Consider the following 17,291-nt stretch of genomic DNA (forward strand, 5'->3'; position numbering starts at 1 on the left):
TTAGATTGTAATTCAAGCAAATAGTGATGAATAATAGTCTTCCCTGATCAGCCTGAATAACTTTTGATCTAATGTTTGAATCTTCACTCTCTAGAACTCTATGTTGAAGGTTCGAAGGGGCGAATTTAAATATACTAATTAATTAGAGCAGACAATAATACAAAAATGTGCTTTTTCAGAAACAAACATACCTTTTTTCTCCGCTGAATTCGGATTTCTGAGCCCCAAAATATAGAGGGTAGAGTTAACGAGAGTATCGCATTTCACTATTACAGGATTGCGAATTGGGGCGTGGAGGATGCTAGGAACTCTTCAAGTGCTAAAGGGAATGGCGAAATCATCACGGTGTCAACGTTGGGGCTCGAACCACCGTTTTGCCGATCGTGAGATTGACAGACTTGCTAGCTCGATCATAACATATACCCAACTGTAAGGAAATAAGTGACTTCATTGGACTGTCTAAAAGTTTCGCAGTTTAACTATATTAAGTGAAAGCAGTTAATAAAACGGTTTATACCATGGTTATATGTTTGAATCCTATCTTATTTATTATAATTCGACTGTTTTGTTTAAACACGGAAAATAAAAATAAAATTTTATTTAACCATTTTTTCTGAGGAATCTATAAGTGTATGAATTTTAAATAGTTCATAAACAACATTAAAAATCAAGATGTGTTAGTTATTTAAAAATATATTACGAAAATGTCTGAATATGCAGCTAAATTTAATTAAAAACTACAAAACAAATATAAGAATGAAGTCTTAAGATTATCTAGTTATTTGTTGGAAAGTCTTAAAGTGCTATTAATAGATTGCTTTTATGAATGTGAATGAGAAAAAAACGTCAGCGATAGGGGAAAAAATTAATATCATTAAGTGAAGCATTAAGTCCATTATAAGTCAATAACATCTTTCGCCAGCACATTAACAGTTGCTATTAATAGATAGTATAATCGGATCATTAGAGCACTTTCGCAGAAATTTGGGGAAATTTTAAAGTATGGAAAAAAAAATATTAATGCCCTAAAAGGAATAGTTAATTTAATCTCCCATACAATGGTTCAAAATATGAAAACGAAATCTGTTTTTTAAAATATTATTCAGGTTTTTCATTATGTAGTTTTTTTGAAAATTGTGAATTAGATTTAAAAAAAATAATAAAATAATCTGTATTATTCAGAAAAGGCAAAATAAACACTGCATTTTCTATTGGTAAAGTAAAATATTTTAATATGATTTTTGAACTGTTATTAGTTTATGGAAACATTAGGGAGTACTTTTTTTGAAAAAATTCGTTTTATGTTTGCTTTCCTTGTACCACTAAATCAGTTTTTAAAATTTGTTAAACAGAATTTTTCTTCTAAAAATAGTGTTGCATGAGGTAAAATAACTTGTTATTGCTTAATTAATCCACCTCCCCCCTTAGAAAAAATTAAGGTGCGCTTGAGGTTTATATGTGGTAGTTTTGAGGTTTTAAGGTTGATCAGAGATTTAGTTGAAGTTGACTTCAAAAACAACTTTAAGAAATCAACCTCCCGAGTTTTATAATCAAGGTGCATGAGGTTGTTTTATTCACTCTTGAGGTTGTATTGAGGTTGATAGAAATTTACCTTAGATCAATCAGCTTAGAAAGGTTGTCTTTGAGATGTGCAGGTTTTTTTTTCACTTCAAGCAAATAAATAGATTTGATGCGTGAATAATTTCACCAGATTTCATTTAAAGGTATTACTAAGCTATGAGGTTGATTTTTTGAGGTGTAAAATTTGTTGAAATTCATGTTTATTGATGAGGTTATTTTTGGTGCACAACATAGCCTCATTTTCTATAGAAAAGTTTATTTTTTACACCTGTCAACCTCAAAACAATTGCAAAAGCAGGCTGTTTTTTTGTAAGGGCCATTTTCCATTTGTTAGAAATAATTTCTTAATCCAGCGAATGCTATAATAAGGTGTAATTGCGTCCCTTACATGGGTTCAGCAGATTTATGGGTTATCTATAAGGTCAGCACAACAGATAAATATTTATGTAGCTATTTGTGGCGTTAAAGCATTTTAAAAGATTATTCACTACACCATGAAACCTGTTTGTCTGTTTGCCGCAGTCGTGTTTTATGCAAATAATAAATTCTGTAGATTCTGCAGAGAGTTCTGTAGATTGGATAGGACATAACATTTCGAAATTTCTAAGGATGTTTTAAAATTTCAAGCGTTGTCAACATTAATATCGCGGTAATTCTTTTCCGTGACAAAAATTAAAAACATATATTGGAAAGAAAGAGTTTTGTATGTTGTCAGATAGTTGTCTGTAGCAGATATTATCGGTTTTGTTTTCACTCACAAATGGTTGCTATTAATTCTGTAACTGCTTTTTTTATTCCGTTAAAATGCCAATTCTGATAAATTTGATTGTGCTTATTAAGATATTTCTTTTTATTTATGGAACGTTTATATTTCGAGCGTTTTGAATAGTTTCATCTAGTTTAGTTCCATTTTGCTCCAAAACATATAACTCTCAATGTCAAAATTAATTTTTTTTTAATTTGTCGTTAATAAATATAACTGGCACAATTCATTTTTATTATCTATTGCATTATAAATAATAGTTTGAGACTATTACTGAATAATTACTCACTATTAATACTTAAATAAAAGTGAAAGCTCTTTTATATTTTTAATAAGAATTATTTAATAATTCTTCAGAAATAATACACGAATCGTAAATGAATGTAGTTAATTTATACAAATTTTATACATAAATTTAAGAAACATCAGTGTTATTATGCTTTTTATTATAAAAATCTCAATTGAAGTGGCAAAAAATAGCTAAAAAACTGAACTTTTAGGTGTGCAAATAAAGGTATGTTTTTTTCTACGAATGCTAAAAGTCATGTTTTGAAATTAATATTTTTGTAACTTAAAAAATAAATATCTTTTGTTTTTAATTTGAATGTTTATTATGTTTTTAAAATAGAAATGTTTCATTATCCCCGAACTCTTTGACTCAATTAAAAATTACTTAACACCTGTATGAATGCCTTTTAAGAAGAAAAAAAATACAATAATGAATGTTTCTTTACTTATTTTGAAAAGCTATGCTAAAATTTTTTTACGAATTTTGCATAGTAATTGCAAAGTAATTATAAAATCTCTAACTTACTTAAATGTTTTTAAAACTCGTTTTCACTTTAATAAAGCAACCTAAAAATTTAATTATTAAAAAAAGAAAAATGTTAACAAATATTAATTTAATGCTTAAAATAGTGGTATATCTAATTCTAAAAATATAGATAATTGAATAATTTTTTATTTGTTATAATACTGAACACAAAATACTTTTTTAATTACTTAAATGTAATTTTATGCAATCAAAAAGAAATAGTTATTATTCATATTTTTAATTTAATCATATTATTAAACGTTTACTCATATTTTAAGTTTGTTTTGAAAGTAAAAATAGGTCTTTAAAATGGAGTTTGAATGTGTATGTTAAAAAAAGTCCTTTGCTTTTCTTCTTTAAAGTTTTCATCAGAAATCTCCTTGACACTTTGATAAAATGATCTTATTTTAGGTCTCTTTTCTAAATATTATGAAATAAAGTGCGAGGGGTTTTTATCTATTTATACTTTCTCACTTACAAATCTTAGCAACGCTACAGTTGAAAAAGACCTTTCATTCAAATGTTGATTTCTTTCATTGAGTATATTTTGTGTTGTTTATTTTGTGACTTACATACTTGCCATTATACGAATCTCAAATACATTTTGTTATAACTCAGTACTTAGATATATTTTGTTCTTAAGTCAATTTGTTTTAAAATTATAAAATGTCTTGCGTTGTAAAATTATAAAATTTACACTGAGAAAAAAATATGGTCAAAACTACACTGTAAAAAATTCTAGATCAAATCGTGGTGTAAAGTAAAATACATTTTTTACCGTAAAATATTATATAATAACTTATATATTTTTACCGCAATTTTTGCATTAATATTGATTTATTTTGAGTGATTCAATGATTTTGTGGTAAAAAATACGATATATCAGATTGTTTGGTTTCTTAACAAGTTCTGGTAAAAATGAAGTGCACTTAAAGTATTGGCACCATGAGTACCAGTACCTTTTACTGTAACTTGATCAGGGATTTTTTCAATGTACCAGAGTAAGTAAATGTACCTTGTTTCTGACTCTATGAGAAAACCAAAAAGTTTGGTGATTTTTACGAAGCACTTTAGTAATGATATTGGTAAATTTAACAGTTTAATGTGGTTTTATAATCTGTGATAAATTTCGAAAGTTTAACACAATTCCATAAAAGCATAGAATAAAAACCATTTTTCAGTAAATTGTGTCATAATAACTATAATTTTCAAAACCAGAAGTTTCGGTATACTGTTTCCTTATGAATACTAAATTAATGGTTTTTAATATCATGTATTTGGTTTTATTAACCGAAATTATGTTTTTATTTTTTTGATTAGGAATATTATTTAGATACATAGTGCCGTAATTTTATTAAAATTTTGTTCTCCGTGGAATAATTACCAATTGTAAACATTATAGTTATAAAAGAAATTCAAATTTTATTTTATACTTTTCAATGAAATTTAGATTTTTTGGGTAGAATATTAAAAATGTATACAGTTATTAAACTATTATTGAATTAGTGCGTTTCTATAAATAAAAATATCAACGAAACTAAATATTTCCCCTTGGTTTGAAATATGTTATTTAAAATGTAAATTAATTTACCCACCAAAATAGTGCATAAAATAAAAAAGTAGCTCAATAAACAATTCTTAAATACATTATATTTCATAATTTTTTTTCTCTAAACACAGTTTTAAGAGTTTGAGTGGATTGTTGTGTTTTGGTAAGTTATGATTTAACATTTAAGACTTAACGGCTTATTCTTATAAATACTATAGATTCTTATATATACTATATATATTATAAGACTTATTCTTATATATATGTTTCATTTCAATAGCCCTTACAATTTTCATTCTTGTTTAAATTAATGTAGTTTCTTTCTCAAGTAAAGTATCATATAATTTTTCTAACAAAATGGCTGCTTATTGAATAGAACCAGAATGTTCTGGTTTTACCTTTCTTTAATCAAAACTTTTCAACTTGATCCTGCGTTTTAAAGGAAAAAAAACAAAACGAAAATAGAAAAGTTCGAACTGTAAAAGCATGGTTAACAAAGTTGATAATAAACAAAATATTAACAAAACATAATTGATTAAANAATATATATATATATGTATACAGAGAGAGAGAGAAATTAATTGTAATATAATTGATATTTTTATTGAGAAAACAAAAACATTAACTTAAAAGTTGTAGCTTAACCTTTTACTGATAAATGAAAAAATGGTTAACGAAGGTAAACGGTTAACAAAGTTAATATAGGTTATAATCGATTTTGAATTTTTTTGGTGAAATATAATTGATTAAATAAAAAAAAGGAAGCAAAATATAATTTAACTGAAATATAACTGTTTTTTTAAAATAAAAAGACGTATTATTGAATAAACACTCTCCTGAAAGTTCTGGTTTAACCTTGTATTAACAAAGAGAAACTTGGTTAACAAAGGCAAACTTGGTTAACAAAAGCAAACAGCTAGCAAAGTTAATATAGGTAATATTTAGTTTTCAAGTAAAATATAATTGATTAAATTCTAAAGAAAAATAAAACATAATTGAACTAAAATATAATTGATTTTTTTAATAAAATGGCGGCTTATTGAAAAAATATTAACCTGAAAGTTGTGGTTTAATCTATTATTAATCAAAACTTTTAAACTCGATCCTTTGTTTTACAAGAATCATTCACTTAAAAAAAAAAAAGTTTGAACTATAAAAAACACGGTTAACAATGTAAATATAAGTTGTAATGAGGCAGTAGAAAAAGAAAACATTTAATAATCATTTTAAGAACCGAAACAATGTCGCTTTATGATGCATTTAAATATTGCTAATTGTCTTACCATGTTTAATAATATTTTATATAAAATCGTTAAAGCAATTAATTATCAGAAATGCAGGTAAGCTAAATATTAAAGTATTAAAAATGCCGACAAATAATAAATATTATAATAGCTGGAAGATTTAAAACATTGTACTCAATATTATATTAAAAAAATCCAGTTTTTTAAAAAGAAATGATTTGTAAAGAAATGGGTTTCTTATAAAACTTCAGACGAAAAAGGGAGAAATACAAGAAACCATCTACCAGAGTCACATATTCCAAATAAAAACATAATAAATTAAACGTGCAATATCTTACTATGCCATGCTGCTAGAGTCATGAAGACTATGCTTTAAAATTAAGAATTTAGCCTACGAAAAGTATTGATCATTTTTTTAAAAGAATGTAACAGTGCAGGTTCTACAGTAACTGTAATATAATGTTCAAAAATAAATTAACAGTTAAAATAAAAAATAAACTTTAACTATAGCACAGGAAACGAATACTGGTTTTAAAATAAAAATATAACAAAACAAACGTGTAAAATCTAACAATGTTATTTAACTAGACTGTTCTTTAAAGTTATAAATTAAAACTATTAGATTTATTTATAATTTTTTTTGAAGCGTCCAATTTTGCGTATTCATAATTAATTAGTATCTACAGTGAAGTTAATATAACGATAAAAAGCTATTTAACAATTAAAATTTTTTTTAACTATTACACAAAAAATTTATATTGATTTCAAAATAAAAAAGTAACATATGTTACCTTATATATGATACCTTATACGTTTTATACGTTTATTATATAATAAACGTATAAAACGTATAATGTCTAATTATGACACTTTGTTGACTTATAAAGACTGTTCTTTAAAATTATCAATCAAAAAAAAATTTCAAGAGGCGTAACAATATGAGTGGAGAATTAGTTAGTAGCAACAGTAGCAGTAGCATAATTATAAAAAAAATATTTAGTAGTTCAAAGAAAAATAAAGTTTAACTATAACACCGGAAATGGCTTAAAAATGAAAAACAACAAAACAAAAGTATAAAGTCTAACTATACCATGCTTCTAGAATTATGAAATTAATGTTTATTTGCTTTAAAATTACGAATGCTTTGTTAATGCTTTAAAATTACGAATGCAAATTCAAACTTTATTTATCAAAATTTTTTAAAGAGCGTTGCAATGAGCGTTCAGAATTAGTTAGTAGCAGTAATGAAAATAATATGATAAAAAGTCATTTAATAGTTAAAAATAAAAAAAATAATTATAACACTAGAATTTAATATTAGTTTTAAAAGAAAAATATAACGAAACAAACTTATAAACTCTAAATGTGTCTTGCTTTAGAATAATGAAGATTGTTCTTTAAAGTTATGAATTTAACCTTCACAAAATTTATTTGTCAAAATTTTTTCTAAAAGAGCGTAACGATGCACGTTTTCCAGATGGACTTAGTAGCAACAATAAAGTTAATATAATGATAAAAAGGTTTTTAATAGCTTGAAAGAAAAACAAACTTAAGATATATCACAGGAAATTAATATTGGTTTTAAAGTAACAATATAACAATCAAACGAAAAAATCTAACTATGCCAATTTGATGAAGACTTTTATTTAAAGCTATTAATTTAACCAACAATATTAATTTAGTAAATTTATTTTTAAAAAAACATAACAACACGCATTCAGAATTAACTAATAACAACATTTAATTTAATATAATTATAAAAAGGCTTTTAATAGTTTAAAAGAGAACTAAACATTAACTGTAAGAGAGAAAATTAATATTGGCTTTAAAATAAAAAATATAACAAAACAAAGGTATAAGGTCTAACTATGCAATTTATACTAAATTATGAAGGCTGTTCCTCAAAGTTTATATATCTATTTTTTTAATAAACTGAACAATACGTACTCAGAATTAATTAGTAGCTTTAAAAAACAAAATTATTATTTTTTTGTAATAAACGCAACAATGCGTGTTCAGAATTGATTAGTAGCAACAGTTAAGGTAATATAATTGTAATTTTTTTCTAATAGTTAAAAGAAAAATAAACTTTAACTATAACACAGGAAATAAATATTGGTTTTAATTATAATTAATTTTATGCGAAGTTAAAAGAAACCGTACATAATCAGGAATCATTAATTTAGTTTGCTTTGCAATAACTACAACAACATGCGATGCACAACATGTATTCGTAATTTAAAAGCTCTCCGAGCCAGATACCATACAACTCAACTTCTGACATTGTAAAGCGAGAATTACATTTAATTTAGCGAATTTCTAAAGAGTAAAAATTGTGAAGGGAAAGGCGAATAATTTGGAAAAGTTTAAATTTGAAAGGGAACTTTCTAATTAACGCAGCTTTCACGCAAAATGCTCCTCCGTAGAAGTTAGCGGAACATCGAATGAAGAGTTTGAGAAAATGAAGTTAATTTGAGTAGACAATTTAAACGCATCTGTTAACTAATTGCTAGGAATGAGAGAACTGCTCTTTATTCTAAAATCTTGAAATATATCTGTTAGAAAGGGGATTCTGCAGCGCAAAGTGAATCGCATTTGTTATACATTAGTCAACCATACAAGTGATAGGTTATTAAACTTATGTTAAATCTTAGATTTAAACTTAAGCTGAAATGTTGCATTTGGTACAGAATTTACATCAAATTGTAAAATTTGTTTTGATCTTGAAATTAAATTCATTGATTAGCAAACATAGTTAACTTGTTAAGTATTTTAAAGATTCTGCATCATCTGCTAACATTGTTAAATAAGAGGTATATTATTTCTTAAATTATTTATTTATTTTTATTTAAAAGTTTATATACATTAATTAGTACTTCTCTGCAAAATAGTGATTTTATACATAGAGAAGAAATTTTTTCCACACAATTAAATTAAATATAATTATGAATAGTGCGCAAGTGACTGTTTAAAAATTTTCCCAGAAACTGACTTTGCTATAAGTTCGTATTTTGTGATGTAAAGTTGCATTCTTTACAATGATGCAAAAATTGTATATCTTTCAATTCAAAATTTTTTCGACAGTTATTAAATAAAAAAATAAAAAAATTAAATATATATTTACTAAAAGTTTTCTTTTTTTATATAGAATCATCACATAAACGAAATTCATAATTGTGCTTAAAAAAAATTCATTATGAAGTTCTCGAAACATGGAGAAATACGTCAAAGCAAAAAACGTAAAATTGTCATTAGGAGTATTCAAACTTAGGGCAGCTCTCGTGTTAAAATTTCCCAAACTGCAACCACCCCTATTATTTTGGGGGTCGAAGATCTGGATCCATCGAAAAAATTTATACTTATTTAGAGAAAGTACGTTTTTGTGTCTGACTTCGTGACTTAAATTATCACCTGCACTAATTAATTAGTATAATTGAGGTCACCGGCTTGGATAATTAAGATTGAATCCTAGAACATGACGATCCATTTATTAGACCAAAAGTCAATCAGGGTGGTCCGTTTTTGGTTTTGCGCACTGTACATAATTGTTAAGTTTTTAAAGATCTTCATAATTTGCAAGCATAATTAAACTTAAATGGTACTGAATATTGTTTTCAAATGTGTAAATTTGTGTACATTGATAAATAAAGGGAAATAATTTCTCCGTAAAGTAAAAATTTGGTACACAGTAAGAAGATTCAATGGTCTGATCTTTTCTTCTTCCCTCTTAATGATAAAATTCGTTCATCCAAAGGAAATACTGCTTAAAAATAAATTTTAGCAATTTATTTATTACTTTTTTGTCATGATTACAATAAATAATAATTGAAAATAGAAAGGATTTTGAAGTGCAAAATTTACATGTTATTGCATAGTTTTTAACATTGCAATTATTAAATGAGAATATGCAAAATTGAAGCGAAATACATGAGTTATAGAATTATGAAATTTAAATAAAATCGAGTTCTTAATTTTTGTTTCCCGAAAGATATTTGATCGAATTCGATAAATTTTGTATTTTGCCATTTAAAATGACATAGTTCAAATAGATATGCGAATTTGCATGCTTATTTAATAATAATATTTCCGATTATTATTAAATAAATTAACACGAACAATTTTTTTCTAATGACTATTTTTAATTATATTTATTTAAATCTTCAGATAAACCTTTTATCTCGTAAATAGTTTTCAAGATAAGGCGAGATAAGCGAAAAATAAAATTTATTTAAACCCTACCTATTGATTGATCTCCGGATAAAACTATTGAAACCATAATTTCGAGATAGCGGATCTTTCGTTTCATATTTTGATAATCAATAACTTATGATCATTAAAATATTTATGTTTAATATTCTGTTGAATTTCATAATTTTATTAATGGAAAATTTTTTATAATTATTAAAGTTGTCTAATTTCTTATTTATAGTTTATAATTTATTTTGATTATAATTTATAATATATTTTGATACATAATTTATAATTTCTTTTTGCATAATTCTCTTTTTTGTAATTAATAAATTTTATTAATAGTTAGAAATAATTAATAAGCATATTTAAGGTTAACCCTTTGCACCAGTTTGCTTGGTTTTAATTATTTGAAGGTTCCGTCATTGGAATAAAAGTTATTTATTGTAATAATTTTTGTGGTTATAACAATAATCTACATTGATAAATTGAGTTAGACTCAATATCGTAATAAAATAATTCAATATTTAGTAAAGAAACAGGAGGAATGAATTTTCGTATTTCAAGTTTATTTTTTTTTTAAATATTTCGTTTAAAAAATATTATTCTGTTTCATCGTTTTTAGTCATTATTTAAATTTTAACTTTTTCCTTTAAACATAAAATTAAAATCTGCAGAATATGCTACTGTGTTATAAATATTTATATAACTTTATAAACAGAAAATTTCAAAAAACTTACGCTAAAAACTTCCGGATTAAATTAAGGTAAAAAGTTCTGGCATCCTAAGTTTCGGCACTTTTTACTGTAAAATCAATTTTTACCGTTAAGTTTTACAGAAGTTTAAGTTAATGAAAGTTTAAGTTAACAGAAGTTTAGTCAACGTTAAGTTTAACAAAAAAAGGGCTATACCGTAATTTTATGTATACAATAATATTTATTTTAAAAATACTGATTGACTGTAATTAAATAAATACTACGGTAAAAGTCATGGTATAAAATTTTACTGTGAAAGTGGATTTTAAGGCAAAATGAATTTTAGCGAAATTTGATCCAAAACTTTTTATAGTGCGAATAAAGAAAGAACTAAGAATTAAGAAAAGTCACCTTATTCTTTAATAAGATTTCTTTCAACCTGTCGACAATTTCTTCATATACCCAAAAATAGCTTCTTATTTATTAATAGTTGTTGTCAAATTTTAACTCATTTTCTCTCAACCTTTGACAATAAAGTATCTTATTTGTCTTTTTATTATATCATTGACGTTTTTATAAGAAAAATAAATTACAAGTTAAGTTTCTAAAACAAATTTAGAGCTTCTGTTTTTAGTCCCAAAGATGAAAAATAATCGACACATCATAAATATAAGTTCTCAATGTTAGTAATAAACACAAATAAGGAACAAGAATGTTCAAAAATTTTAAAAACTTTTCAAGATAAAACTACACATTCTTAAAAATGGGCTTTTTTTTCAAAAAATAATAATAATGAAATATTACAATAAAATAAAAAAAATAATTTCTTCAAACAGTTTTACAATATTAATATGAAATTATTAGAAATAAACAGAAAAAAGTAATCAAAAATAAAAATCGCAAAATCAAAGCATGTTTATAAAATCTGCAAAAAATGAATAATTAAAATTCATGATATTTTCAATGGTTTTGACGAAATAGTTTTCTGGCAAATTCTCTACTTCAACTTTTGAATTCTGTCTTCATTTTTATTTATTTATTTTTTGAAGATGCTTATTTTTCGAATAGCATTAGGTGTAATGGCTAGGTGACAATGAACACCACCATTGATTAGATAGTCCATGGTGTTCAAATTATTTTTTTAAATATAATGTTAAAAAACACAAAAAGAGATGAATTCTTAGTCATTTTGTTTTATCTAATAACCGTCGTTGAGCAGTCAACCCAATTTGTGGGTTTACGACTACTAATGTTCAACTTCGTAGCCTTGTAATTTTAAACCCAATTCAGAAGCCCTGGATCGAGGACTTTTTGATGGAACTATCCCGCATTTGCGTTACATGGAGAGGAAGACAACGAAAACCTCCCACTGTTAGCCTGACGGCAAAGGGACTCTAACCCATGACCCGTCTACCACTGATAATATTTCACGTCAGTACTGTGGTCGGTGCAAGCCGGATGCTGATTCGAATCGACTAGCCATCGCTGGGATTCGAACTCGGCTCACCTGATTGGAAAGCGAACGCTCTACCCCTAGAGCCATCGCGGTTCATGATTAGTCACTATAGAAACTCAAACAAGAGTAGTAATTACTGTACAATACATATACAGTACAAATAGCTTTGAAATCAGAAAGATGTGATGATTTATAAGGGACAGAAAAATTTCTTCAAACATTTAATAATTTGCGTTTCGTCTAATCTCCTAATTAAATTATTGCAAAAAAATACAACTAAAGATTTCTGAATTATCAAAAAAAAGTTTTTATTCTAAAATTAAACTTTCTGTTGCATACAAAAATATTTTTTCAGACAAGTAATCAGGTTAAAATTTTAATTGCTTAAAAAACTTGATTTCGAATTTGAATGGTTAATTCTGTTAAATTCTTCATATTCTACAAATAACTTCGTAATCGTAAAACTAATAAAACTGTTAACAAAGTAAATTAACCTTGAAGAGACTTAAATCACGACATTAAATCCTATCATGCAATGAATATCATGCCTTTCCAATGCACACATATTAAAAAAAAATGTTTAAACGAAATGTAACCAAATCCCTTTTGAATTTAAAGCAGAATTAAAGAGTATAGTTAATATTTTATGTACGTCAATACCAAGGAATTTGTTCGCAAAGACCCACTATTAATTCACCAATTATTTTATTCCTTTAGGCTATATAAATAGTTACACAAAATTTAAAAAAATTTCAAGCAGAAGATCTCAAAATTTTTTGCTGTATTAACGCAGATTTGGTTGAGCGGATTCAGTTTAAAATTCTATTGGAATGAAATTTACACATTTGCGCGTTTATCATCAAAACTTGGTTGATAAACCTTTTTTTAAATTCGTATATAGTTTTTGGTTACTATAATATTAGTTAAATTTGTTTCACCAGAAAACTTAAATCTGGATAAAGCTCTAAAATTTAAAATAGTCATTTTGTGTTCAATATTTCATTTGTATGCCTTGACTTAATGCAGTTTAATATAAGATTGTTAAAAAAGTAAATCTAATTTATTTCCTGATAGTTATTATAAAACAGCAACTAAATATTATTTTCTTCTAAAAACTGGCATGATAAGGAAATGTCATACAATTTTTTTTATCATTATTATATTTAACCATTTTAGTTTTAAAACTTTATTAAATAGTAAAAACCAAAATCAAAAACGTAATTAAACAAGAAAATAATATTAATAAGGGATTATGAATGGTTAATATCGTTGAATAGAGTCACATAGAGAAAAATTATGGTATTGGTAATAACAATTCGGATAAAAAAAAAAACAAAAAAAACTATAATTCTAGTTTATAAAACCAAAACATTTACATAGATAAACTGTGCATATGATAATTTTTCCGTTAATATAGAAGCCGTTTACCAGAAATTCTAAATTTCAAACTTCTTATTACTTCACTTATAGTTCTTATTTCTAGACATTAAGAAACAATTCCTAACTGAAAAGTAAATTTAAACAAATAAATGAGTTTTTATGGCATAATCTAAGGTATCATGATAAAATTATCAAATTTTACCACATTTACCAAATTTTATCAATATTACAAAACTATATTTTATCGTTATTTTACAAGGATCGTTACCAAAGAGCTTTGGTAAAAATTACTGAACTTTTTAGTGTTCTCATACAGGTACAAACACGATAAAATTTATTACATTCAGGTAGTTTTGATCTTTTATTTTCTCAGTGTTCTTATTAAAAGATATCAGGAAAAAATTGCCGAATCTTACAACATATATCAAATTTTATCTCACATTATAAAACAATATTTTATCGTTAATTTTGCCTCAATAATCATCAAAGCGCATCGGCTAGAGTTATCAAACTTTTTCTGGTGTTCCCATAGGACCAGAAACATAATCAATTTGATCATATTCTGAGTGTTTCTATTATAATATTTTCCCAGTGGAAAAATATATATTTTACAAGTAAACACTGTCAAAATTTCTAACAATTTTCTGCTAATGAAAGACCTAGTATCTGTACATAATTTGTGCAATTAAGATCATAAGATCTTTAAGATTTTTTTTACCCAATGACATTGCTTGAAATAGAAATATGACAAGTATCTTTCTCTGATGCATAAGAAAATCATAATTACTTTATTTATCTATAGATATTTATCAGAAACTTTATGTGCTAACTCTAAATCAAAAATTCGGTTTTTGCAATTTTAATAAAATGAGCAGTCATGAATGCATAGAATTTTGTTGCTAAATCAGTGCTGAAAGTTTAGGAAACTTAGTTACATAATGTTTCTAGTGACGACCTTAAGATCGTGTCTCTTAGGGGATCACATCTTCTCTGTTTCTTCGAAAGAAAGCAAAACTCTTGAGCCGTGGGAAAGAAATAAGGAGAAAAAAGAAAGGTAAAAATACTACCATTTAAGGAATGTGCATATTGTGACGATATACAGCATTTAACTAGGCCCGAAGAACAATGGTTTTTGTACGGTAGATGTTATTTAGTTTAAAAAAATCCAATGTAAGAAATCCAACGCAAAAATTCAAAAATCGATATCTGTGCTTTGAAAAAAGAAGTATGTTTAAAACTACCAGAATACATTTTTGAATTTTATTTTTTACAAGCGTCTTTAAAGTACATCTTAACTCTAACTAAACTATTTTTTGCTAATTAAATTTGGTTTCCTTTACTTTTAAACTTTAAACACTTCAAACTTTAAACAATTTTTAAAGTTTAGCTGTAAATTAGTTTGTTTCCCATTAATTTTTGAAATTTTTAAAAGTTTATAAATTTTTTTAATTTACAGTACAATTTTGATTCTTGTAAAAATATGTAAATGTATTTAATGATTTTTAAAATACACTTAAGTGGGGAGAGAAAAATACTATTTTTGATCTAAGTATTCCACAAATTATATCTTTCATATTCAAATTATTTTACTGAAATAGCTGAATTTGTGCAGAAGTTGAAAGTTAGTTATAGTATTCATAATAAAGTGTGAAGGCTGTGTTTGCATTTAATTTAATATAGGCTTTTATGCATTAAAAATAGTTTTACTTTCAAACTATAAAGCAGGAGTTCTCCATTTTTTCCAAATAGCATTACTTTTACGAGATTTAAAATCATCTTACGGCTGTTTGTGTATTTGTCTGGGGTATTATGTTTAACATACACAAATATAATCCGTGTTTTATGGAAGTAAGTAGTAAGAATACAAACATACACAGAAAGAAAAGTATGGTCAAAACTACTAGCATATGGTAAAATTTACCGAGTTTCTGGCTGTGTGGGGACACCTAAAAGCGCAGTAGCTTTTACCGAAGTTCTTTGGTAATGATTTTGAAGAAATTAACAATAAAATATTGCTTTTTATTACGTTTAAAAATTTGGTAAAGGCAATAAAATTTTAAAATAGCTTAGAGAAAGGCATAAAGTTTACTTGTCAGTTTTGTATTTTTACTAAATGTGTAGTATTAAGAACTATAGTACTGAAAACCAGAATCTCCAGTTAATTAGTACCACTTAAACGGAAGTTTTTAAATTTTTATTTCTTGGCAAATATATTGTTTCTATAGGAAAATTACTGGAGAGAGCTCTAAATTTTAAATTATTTTTAGTTGTTATCTACCCTTAGAAAAATATATATAATCAAAACTACCTGATTATGGTACACTTTGCAGTATTTCCTGTTGCATGGAAACACTTAAATACAAGGTAATTTTTAACGAAGTAATCTGATAATAATTTTTATAAAAACATAGTTTTATAACATATGATGAAATTTGGTAAATGAGGTAAAATTCGGTAATTTTACTGTGATATATTAGATCATGGCATAAAAGTATTCATTCTTTTAAATTTACTTTTCAGTTATGTATTTTTTCTGTATGAATGGTAATAAAAACTTTAATTTACTAGAAAATTTACTAGAATTGTTTCTTAATTTATTAAAACTTTCTTTTTCCAATCATTCACGGAAAAAAAATTCTAGTAAAATTACTGCTCTGTATGGTGATCAAATTTTTGGTAAAAAAAATACCATAGTTCTGGTAAATAAAACAAAATATACGGTATTTAAAAAATTCATTGGGTAATTTTTTCGCTCATATGTTAACGCTTTACTGAAAATTCTAGTTTTAAAAATTATTGTTCGTATCATCACACATTTAGTAATAAATGCAAAAATTAAAAGTAAATTTTAGGAATAAATTATTTTTATGTCATGCTCCAAGATATAATGATAAATACCGAGTTTTTTTCCCATTAACCAAATTTTATCACACATTATAAAACCATATTTTATTATTATTTTACAAAAATAAGTACCAAAGCTCTGCGATAAATATTACTCAGCATTTTGTTGTTTCAATACAGCCAGAAAAGCGTTTCTCTGAGAGTTTTGGCCATACTCTTTTTCTCAGTGTAAGTTCAATACATTTGTTCATAATTATTAGTCTTTATTATTGTGTGCAAAATTTATTTTGCACAGAATAAAACTTTATACTCAGTATTGTAAACTAACTTAATCATATAAAAAGTTTTTTAATACGAAACTTAAATCATATTAAAATAAAATGTCTTATAACTTCGGAGGAAACCATAGAATAATTATAATTGTTCTATGGTTTCCTCCGAGCTACATTACGGGCTTTGCAAGTTTTGACAGTTGTAAACAAAGATAAAAATATCATGAAACACAACATGTAAAACGCATGCGTATATAACTAAATTTATATATTGGTATGGGTAGTAATAATTAGTTCTTAAGTAGCGCATTTCTTAATGTGCTTAAGGTTATATATTAAATTATGGAGAATTAAATATTATTTTTCTTATGGAATTTAATAAATAATTAAAAACGAAAAACCCCTTTTATGATATAATGTACATGGTAATAAAATATAAGTTAGAAGCTCTGTTGTTGTGAAGTTACTTTAAGAACATTTGAAACTTTATTATTCAATAGAACTT

The 17,291-nt window shown here is 25.5% G+C and overlaps 1 protein-coding gene across 2 annotated transcripts in view; it reads right to left on the bottom strand.

Moving 5' to 3' along the window:
• Positions 1–17,291, bottom strand: part of LOC107436844 (cGMP-inhibited 3',5'-cyclic phosphodiesterase 3A) — a 286,371-nt gene that overhangs the window by 199,880 nt on the left and 69,200 nt on the right. The gene's annotated exons all lie outside the window — the stretch shown is intronic.

Source organism: Parasteatoda tepidariorum, chromosome 3, assembly GCF_043381705.1.
Source record: "Parasteatoda tepidariorum isolate YZ-2023 chromosome 3, CAS_Ptep_4.0, whole genome shotgun sequence".
Taxonomy (NCBI): Eukaryota; Metazoa; Arthropoda; class Arachnida; order Araneae; family Theridiidae; genus Parasteatoda; species Parasteatoda tepidariorum.